Source organism: Anastrepha ludens, chromosome X (assembly GCF_028408465.1).
Source record: "Anastrepha ludens isolate Willacy chromosome X, idAnaLude1.1, whole genome shotgun sequence".
In the NCBI taxonomy this organism is placed as follows: Eukaryota; Metazoa; Arthropoda; class Insecta; order Diptera; family Tephritidae; genus Anastrepha; species Anastrepha ludens.
The window spans coordinates 97,124,875-97,135,273 of NC_071503.1; positions in this window are offsets into that span (position 1 = coordinate 97,124,875).

Genomic DNA, 10,399 nt, shown 5'->3' on the forward strand with positions numbered 1-10,399 from the left:
TGCCATGGCGCTGAACAGTCTAAAATAGTCACGGGGCCACTGAACAGTTACATATGTATATTGTACAGCACAACAAAAACAAATTCATTGATAAGTTCGGGCTCATATTTCTATGAGCAAAATACTTTCATTTATAAAACGAGCCACCCATATGCCCATTTTTCTCAACGATGACCAAAATTTACATGTAAGATTGCAGGAACCAAATCAAAATAGTCAATACTGAAATATTTCTTAAAGAAATATTTGCCAATATTTGGTGAATCGTGGATTTTTGTCATGTCGAACGGTTGCGGCTCCGTATATATGTTTGCACCCCATTTGCAGAAATAAATGCTCGATAGCCCCAGCTGCTGTGCGTCAAGTATGCGCATGAGCGTATATACATTAAAATGCAGAGCACAGCAACAATTAGCTTATAAAAAAGTTCTGTCCCTGTATATTTCGATACTAGGAGAAATTTTCGAAACAATTATTTTATGTTCTGTGATTAAGGTGAATACATATTTAATTAGTATGTTACTTTACGTATGTAGCTCTTTAATTGATAAAAAGTGCATAAAAACATGTGAAAACAATCTCTTCTCTTAAACTGCTTCTGGAAGGGAGACACTGGAAATTCTCTTTTGATGTTTCATTCGCGTACACACGGGCAAAAATGTATCCGCGACATTTTGACTTTAGCATCGTCTGGTTCGGATGTATTCTAGCACGCGCTTACATGTAAAGCAGAGAGCGTTCGACAACAGTTTCTTAAATATATGAATGAAAAATGCAAACTGGTTAAATAATAAATAATTTGTTGTTTTTTTTATTGAAATATATTTATAAATTCTTATACTTGAATAAAAAAAATTAAATTAAAAATACTTCATATGTAAATAATTAACTTAAAATTAAACTGAGTATCTAGAAATGCAGGGAAAAATTAGAAATCAACATAAACATGTCCCATAACTATTTTAAATTATACTACTGTACTAGCAAAAATAATTGTGTATTTCCCAAGCAGCGTTCGTATGTTTGTCATCGTTGTTATCTTCCGTTTGCTTGAAAACCAACACATAACTTAGAACTTTCTTCCACGAAAGAAGAAAACGAATGAAGCAACTGTCAAAAATTGCTTTAAGATTGGAAATACGAATAAGAAGCACAAAGCGTGTCGCCAGTACAGGAGACAAATTCCCTTCTCTCTTCCGCGGCCGTCCTTCTCCTACAAACAAAATGTTTCCCTTCCAGAGGAGACATCGTGTAAATGGGCACAAAGAGATCGTACTAGGTCACGTTCTCAAAATCGGCCAATAAATATAAATTCCGCAAATTTGAATGGTGCAGCATTTCAATATAATCCACAACTTGATTATTCATCTCACAAGTACGTTGTTATTGGAAGTATGGATAAAATTTGCAGATTTTGTCAAGCATTGAAATTCAAAACAGAAACACCAGGCATGTGTTGCGCTTCAGGAAAAGTTCGTTTACCAGACACACAATATCCGCCCGAACCATTAGCTACATTATTATCGGGAACATCACCCGATTCCAAACATTTTCTTGAAAAAATTTCCACATATAATTCATGTTTTCAAATGACATCTTTTGGTGCTGGAAAAATTATAACCGATAACTTCATGCCAACGTTCAAGGTAATACATAAACTTCAACGTTCAACAACATTCGCTGACACATCTAATGAATCATTAGATTTTATGGACACAAATTATGGTTTTTTTCAGATTCAAGGGCAAGCATATCACTTAATAGGTTCATTACTACCACTACCCGATCAAGAGTCAAAATTTTTGCAAATTTATTTCATTAATGACAACGATGATGAACTTGAAGCACGGTGTGCATTTTCCAGAAATATAAACAGAGTCATTATGAGAGAGTTACAAGATTTATTACACACACACAATGTTTTGGTGCAAAGTTTTAAAACAACAATCGAAAGATTGTCATCTGATAATCATAAAATTAAAATTGATGCAAATAAAACGCCTGCCGGCGAACATCATGGAAGATACAATCAACCAACTTCAAGCAACGAGGTTGCAATTGTTATATCTGGAGATGAATTTCAACCAGGAGATATTGTTTTGCAAAGAAGAAATGGTACTCTGCAACGTGTTAATGATGCATTACAATACCCTCTAATGTTCTGTCGTGGTGAAGATAGCTATTCGATTGATATAAAACAAATAAATCCAGCAAATGGTCAAGAAACAAATAAAACTGTAAGCGCAATGAATTATTATGCATACAGAATCATAATAAGAGGAAATCAAGAGAATCACAATTTAAAATGTCGTAAATTATTTCATCAGTATGTTGTTGACATGTATGCGAAAATAGAAACAGAACGATTGAATTACATTAGATTCAACCAAAGAGCAAAGATGCAATGAACAACGATACCAACGTTAATAACATTGGTCAAATGGTAATATTACCTTACGCCCAAGATGCAATGTGTTATGTCAGAAATTATGGTCGACCCGACTTATTCATAACTTTCACATGCAATCTGAAATGGGATGATATTAAGAATCATTTATATACTGGGCAATCAGCTACTGATAGGCATGACATTACTGCAAGAGTGTTTAGACGAAAGCTACAGTCTCTAATGGATTTCATTGTAAAACATAAAGTTTACGGAGATGTACAATGTTTCATGTATTCTGTGGAATGGCAAAAAAGAGGCTTGCCACATGCGCATATTTTGATTTGGTTAAAACAAAAACTAACCACAGATAAAATTGATCATATTATATATGCTGAAATTCCAGATATAAATGAAGATCGAGAATTACATACTACTGTAACCAAAAACATGATTCATGGACCGTGTGGTACGTTAAATCAAATTTCTCCATGTATGGTTGATGGTAAATGTTCAAAAAACTACCCAAGACAATTAATTGCTGAAACAATGACTGGAAATGAGGGATATCCATTGTACCGTAGAAGATCACCAGAAGATAATGGAAAAACAGTCACTGTGACAATAAATAATCAAGATGTGGAGATCGATAACCGTTGTATAGTTCCGTATTCCAAATTATTATCGAAAACATTTAACGCACATATAAATGTTGAATATTGTAACTCCGTAAAATCCATCAAATATATTACATATGCAAATATATCAATAAAGGAAGTGACATGGCAGTATTTGGAGTTGTAAATCGAAAAGATGAAATTACTAATTACCAAATGGGAAGATACATTAGTAGCAACGAAGCAGTTTGGAGAATATTATCATTTCCGATTCATGGTCGCCATCCAGCTGTTATTCATTTGACAGTCCATTTAGAAAATGAACAAAGTGTTTATTTCACTGAAAATACTGCTCAACAAATGGCCGAACGACCACCAGCAACAACACTAACTGCATTTTTCAACTTATGTGAAACAGATTCATTTGCAAGAACATTGCTTTATTCAAATGTTCCTAAATATTATACTTGGAATGCATCATCAAGGTCCTGGGTACGAAGGCAACGAGGAATACCTGTAGATGGATATCCAGGTGTTCATTTGGGTGATGCAATCGGACGACTTTACACTGTGCATCCAAGTAAAGTGGAATGTTTCTATTTACGTTTACTCTTAGTTGATATTCCCGGCCCAAGAGCATTCGAAAGTTTGCAACGAGTTAATGGTCATCTTTGTTGTACTTATCAGCAAGCATGCAAAGAATTGAATTTGCTTGAAAATGATAATCAGTGGGATGCAACTCTTATGGATGCATGTGCAACAAGTTCTCCACACCAAATAAGAACACTATTTGCCATCATTATTGCTACATGTTTCCCAGCAAACCCAAAAGAATTGTGGAGTACTTACCAAGAATACATGACAGAAGATATCCTACATCAAGTACGTCGCATTACTGCAAATCCAAATTTGAATTATACAGATGAATTATATAATGAGGCATTAATTAAAATCGAAGACTTTTGCCTGATGATTGCAAATAAAACTGTGAGTGAGTTAGGTATGATCGTACCAAATCGTCCGATGCATGATGCATACAATGCAGAATTAAGACGTGAAAAAGAATATGACCGAAATGATCTGAACACATTGGTAACAACAAACCTACCAAAATTAAACACAGAACAAAGGCAGGCATTTGACACAATTATAGTCAATGTTGCAAATGAAAGAGGAGGAATATTCTTCTTAGATGCACCAGGTGGGACTGGAAAAACGTTTTTGTTGTCGTTAATTTTGGCCACCATTCGATCACAGAATAATATTGCATTGGCTTTGGCATCATCTGGAATAGCGCAACTTTATTGGACGGCGGTCGCACTGCACATTCTGCATTAAAGTTACCATTAAATATGCAAGTAAATGAAGAACCAACTTGCAACATTTCTAAAAATTCTGGAATGGGAAAGGTTTTACAAACATGTAAAATTATTGTATGGGATGAATGTACGATGGCTCATAAAAAACCACTGGAAGCCTTAAATAGAACACTGAAAGATTGTCGAAATAACACAAACATATTTGGTGGTGCACTAATTCTGTTGGCCGGTGATTTTCGACAGTTCGTGTGCAGTTACAGAATGATCCAACAGCTGCTGAATTTTCCGAACATTTGTTGCAAATTGGAAATGGGCGAAAGCCAATTGATAAGAATACAGGCATGATCACACTTCCAACTAATTTTTGTACCGTAACAGAATCAAGAGTACAATTAGTGCAAAATGTATTTTCAAATATTGCACAAAACTATCGAAATCAAGATTGGCTAAGCGAGAGAGCTATATTAGCTGCCAAAAAAGTCGATGTCAATGAAATCAATGCCAGTATTTTGACTCAAATTCCAGGTGAAGTTGTCACCTATAAATCAATTGATTCAATCACTAATCCCGACGATGTAGTGAATTATCCCATTGAATTTTTGAATTCACTTAATTTGCCTAGCTTGCCACCACATCGTTTGCAATTGAAAGTCGGCGCAGTGATCATTATGTTGCGAAATATCAATCAGCCGAAACTATGCAATGGGACAAGATTAGCATTGAAACGGACAATGAACAATGTAATTGAAGCAACAATTTTGAAAGGCAAATTTAAAGGTGAATATGTTTTGATTCCGCGCATTCCAATGATTTCAACAGATTTGCCTTTTGATTTTAAGCGGCTTCAATTCCCCATTCGCCTTGCTTTTGCTATTACAATCAATAAGTCTCAAGGTCAAACACTTCAATTATGTGGAATTGACCTAACTTATCCATGCTTTGGACATGGGCAACTGTATGTAGGATGTTCTCGAGTAGGGAAACCATTGTTACTTTATATTTATACACCGCATGAAAATAAAACCAAAAATTTTGTGTATCAGAAGGCTTTAGAATAAGTTGTTAGCTTACAATCATTTGAGTAAGTCACTAAAATAAATAAAACATTATTATTAGAATAAGTCACAAAATAATGGCCGGGCATGAATTAAATGATGAAACAAGAAAAAAACAAAGAACACTTTTCATTTATATTTTTCTTTCACCCAGCGAAGCGGGTGAGGGTCCGCTAGTGTACATATATGTATTGACATATTTGAATTTGCGTTGATTTGGTTGAAGGGAATTCAACAAAGTTTGAACAGAAGCCTTAACCTGGGCATATACGGAAAACAAATCCAAACAATCAGTTGAAATTTCAACGGATTGATTCGTGTGTGGCGCAGTTGGCAAACCGATCAAAAATTAATAAAAATTTGGCGTGTGTGTGGCGAAGTTGACGATTTTCCCTTCGGGTTTTGCAATCGGTGGCGTGTGTGTGACCCAAAGTTCACGATTTTGCAAATTTTTTTTGAAATTTTGAAGTGTGTACATTAGCGGAAAAATGACAACATTAAGCAAAACATTTATTGAGGCAAGCACATAGTCTTATCTACTAGTGCCTTTCGTGGCAGCCATTTTGTTTTGGTGACATCTGTCAAATCTTTGTTTATTATTCAGTTATTTATGCCAAATCATCATGGCAAGTTACACGATTGAACAGCACGTTCAAATGATAAAACTTTATTATCAAAATAAGTGTTCATTAACGCAAACGTGCCACACAGCAAGCGCCATTTTATTCCATTTCAACATCTACCCGCCCTTATTGAAAAACCCGTTATATATATGAATATAATAATTATGTATATAATATAATTATTCATAATAGAAATATAATTATATTTCTAATAACTAAATAATTTATTGAGTAAATCAAAGATGTGTTAAAAAACCTCGGATTATTTTGGAAAAATAAGAGCGTTGAATATAAAGACAGAAATAAAAAACTAAAATTTTATTAGAAAAATATAAAGAAGTAGACAAAAATGCTAATATAAATAGTGTGAAAAAAAATCTTCTTCGCCCTCTTCTTTTCAAGCGCAGATAAGTACCATAAATGACAGTAATTTTTTTCCGCGATCGATGTTCTCTCAGCAACGAACAGCGTGGAAATAAAATCGCCAACAGATCTACACGTGTGTGGCAAAATGATTTTGAACCAATTGCGTGGATTTGTTTTCCGTCTGTGCTCAGCTTTAGACAGACATAATTTATGTATATAATTTTGGATGATTTGGAAAAACTTCAAATATTTAGGTAACAATAAAAAGCTAACTAACATTCTTTGCCTCTAATCACCATCAAGTTCTAATCGACTGCTGCTAAATTTGTATGTGATAATTCAGTCCCTTTCTGTTAACTTTTGGTGGAAAATGTGTCTATGGTGATTAGTCTTCGTGGGACGTGTACCCCTCAAAACTCTATACGTTCCTGTCATTGAGATAGTAACGTTCTCTGCTCTTAAGTAAAGCTGTCTTCTAACGGAGCCTTCCTGATATTAGGCCCCTCAGATTGTAACGGTGGCCTTGCCGTAGTATGGAGCGCTGTCATGGTCGACAGGTTATTTCCCCTTATTCCTCTTTGCTCACCGCGCTTGGCGACATGCGCAGCTCCCTGGGCGTGGCCGTACGAGCCATATGATGAACACAAACAAAAAAGAAAACTCTTATAGTGGCGGAAAACAGACGGAAAAAATGACGGGAAGGCAGACGAACGCATTTACAGCTTAAGACAGACAAACGGACACACATACTAAGCGACAGGACAAACAATCGGCCATCCATGACAAACTGGGAATTGGGTTCTTCGTTTGATGAATACCTGGCCTCTAGCCAGAAAACAATTGAGGGTAAAGCTGTGGGCCACAGCACGCCAACAACTATAAATGAAGCGACAAGATCCGCTAAAACTATGGGGCAAAAGCGCGTAAATAAAGGCCCATCGAGGTGTAAGCCTTACCAGAGGTTTCTCACTATCCTTGGCAGGATTCGAAACCGAAGGTGAAGCTCATCCCAAAGATGAGGCTGACAAGGCAAGGTGCCAAAAGGTGGTGGACGAATACCTGGCATTTCAAACCGAGGGTAAACAAGATCTCAGATCATCGTGCAGTTGTCTCTAAACCTATCAAGCAATTCAGTGAGGTGGCACGGGATCATCCTCAAATGGTACTGATAGACGAAACTTTCAGCGGCATCACACTTGGGCTCCACAATTGTTCGGAGATTGAGGCACGGTTGTTTTGCATAATCGTCGGCTATGTCATGGCGAATCCGGAGGATCAATCACCAGGTTTCGACAACTGAGTGGCAAAATTCAGAGCAGCTGGGAGGGCTTGAAGCTTAAGCTCATTACAGCCAGCGGGATAACATGAAAGCCGAGTGTTCGCATCTGAATAGCAAACAAGGAGTTTGAAGCCAATCAGCTGATTCCTTACCATCAGACTCACAACCGCTCAGTACCAATGACCGATTGGTCGATCATTAAAGCGGAGGCCCCACATAAGCACAGCATGTTATTCCTTCTTCAAATCACAGAAGAGATCATTGAGCACTGCAAAAAGTGCAAAATAAACCTTGGTTTGGCATATTGGATATTCCCTTCTGCGAACCCGGAGCAGGATGAGGTCGACAGAAACAATGAACTACTGACTGACATGCAGTGAAATGACGCCGAACCTGGGAAAACAAACCAATAGAAATGGTTTTAAAGGTTGTTTAAATTAACTTGCAGCATTCACAGACTGCACCTAACTTCCCCTAGGAGAACGTTGACATCATTAATCCAGCAACCCTGGGTGCAAAGCAATGAGGTGAAGGGCTTATCGTAAAGAACTACAATCTGTACTATAAGCAATTTCAAGGTAATCCCAGATAATGTATTGTAGTCAAGAAACATTTAATCATATTTTTAATATTTTAATGTGACGGCTGTTGGTGAAGCAGTGAGCTCTTGGACTGCTACGGCAGAATAATTGCCAAAACTTCTGCTAAATACGCATTTTCCGGGATGAGCCACCCACGAAAGTGGGAGATGAAATATTAGGCGGGGGCAATATAATCCACAGCATCTTGTGAATGAAATAATCAAATCTTTCTCACCTTTTAACTCTACGGGGCTAAATGGGATCATTCCGAAGATGTTATAGGAAACTCTGGGCTGTACTCTACCATGGCTAGAGCAAATTTTTAAAGCATGTTTAAAGTTAGGCCATATTCTACGAGTAGATAGTTCGAAACTAGTCAAGGTCGTATTCATACCAAAACTAGGTAGGAGGGGTCATGAATCAGCGGAGGACTTCAGGCCAATAAGTCTTTCTCGTTAAAAACCTTTTGGATATACACCTCAGAAGCTCTTTAGGGAGCTCTGTTATATCAACTGAACAGTATGCGTACCTTAAAGGCAAACCTACGGAGACAGCGCTTCACGAGGTAATCCGAAAAATAGAGGGCTCTCTAGAGAACAACCATTATACCATGGCGGTATTCTTGGATAAAGAAGGCGTCTTTAACAATGCTAGTGCAGATGCCATCCAACGGGATAGACTTAGAGGTGGAAAATTGCATTAGTGATTTTGTCACCTCTATGCTAGAAACCAGAATCATCAAAGCTAATATGGGTAATATGAACATAATCACGAAGGTCCACAGGAGCACTCCACAGGGGGAAGTGCTATCTCCAATTCTCTGGTTATGCGTTATTAGAAAAATCTTAATAAAACTTAATAGAGGTGGGGTAAAAGCGGTGGCGTACGCTGATGATGTGGTGTCAGGACTGTGTCCCAATACGATCAGTGGGATCATCCAAAGGGCATTAGGCGAGCTTAATTCTTGGGCCACAGGCTGTGGCCTGAGTTTAAGCCCGAGTGAAACAGAACTAATGCTTTTTACCACCAGATATAAGGTATAAAATTTTACCCTACCAAATATTAACAGACAAACCCTTTCACTTTCACCCAGTGCTAAGTTCTTAGGGGTAATTCTGAACTCCAAACTTAGCTGGAAATGAAACGTCGAAGAACGGGTAAGGAAAGCAGAAATTGCTTTATATGCCTGTAAACGTTTGCTTGAAAGAAAATGGGGTATTCAACCTAAGTTTACATTATGCCTTTATAAGGAGGTTATACGACCAAGTTTATCGAATGGTTCGATAGTTTGGTGGAAAGCTCTACGTAGATATTAAAATACAAAACTACTCAGCAGAATACAAAGATCAACCTGTGCAATAACGCTTGGTGCAGTCAGATCATGTCCTAGGGAAGCTCTCAATGCACTGACACACGTTATTTCCGAGAGACCTTTATATAAAGAAGATGGCAACCATGAGTGCATTTAGGTTAAATAAAGTGGGTCGCTGGAAAAAAACAACGTATGATCATGCCAGTCTATTATTGCGACAAACTCAGTTAACCTCGGAGAGGACAGATTACATCGTCCCAACATTAACTTTCAATAGGAATTTTGTCAGTCTCCTTCCATCAAAAGAGGAATGGAATAAGAGATTCTCACTAAGCAATTTCGACATTCCGGTCTATACAGACGGTTTTAAAATGGATTGTGGTGTTGGAGCTGGTATATATTCTCATAGACTTAAAATTGAAAAATCTGTGCGTCACCCCAATGCCTGCAGTGTCTTCCAGCCGGAAGTACTTGCATTTAGGGAAGCTTGTAGGCTACTAATCGCAGATTTTTCTTTAAAGAGCAATATCGCTAGTCTTTCGGATAGCCAAGCAGCAATCCAGGCACTAGATTCAGCTTCAACAACCTCTATGGTGGGGAAACAAAGTAGGAGTAGCCTCTCCGCCTTGATGAAAACCATAAGGTTACCTTAACCTGGGTCCTGGGACATCGGAATATTGAAGGTAACGAAAAAACAGAGGAACTGGTAGGAGGGGATCTGCCATGAATAATGCTCTTGTAGAATCGGTATTCGCACCATTAGGTGCAGTCAATAATACAATTTATCGAACAAATGTCTGGCTTAGATGTCAACAACCTAATAAGGTTCATGAACCGCGAAGACTGCATATACGCATGCCG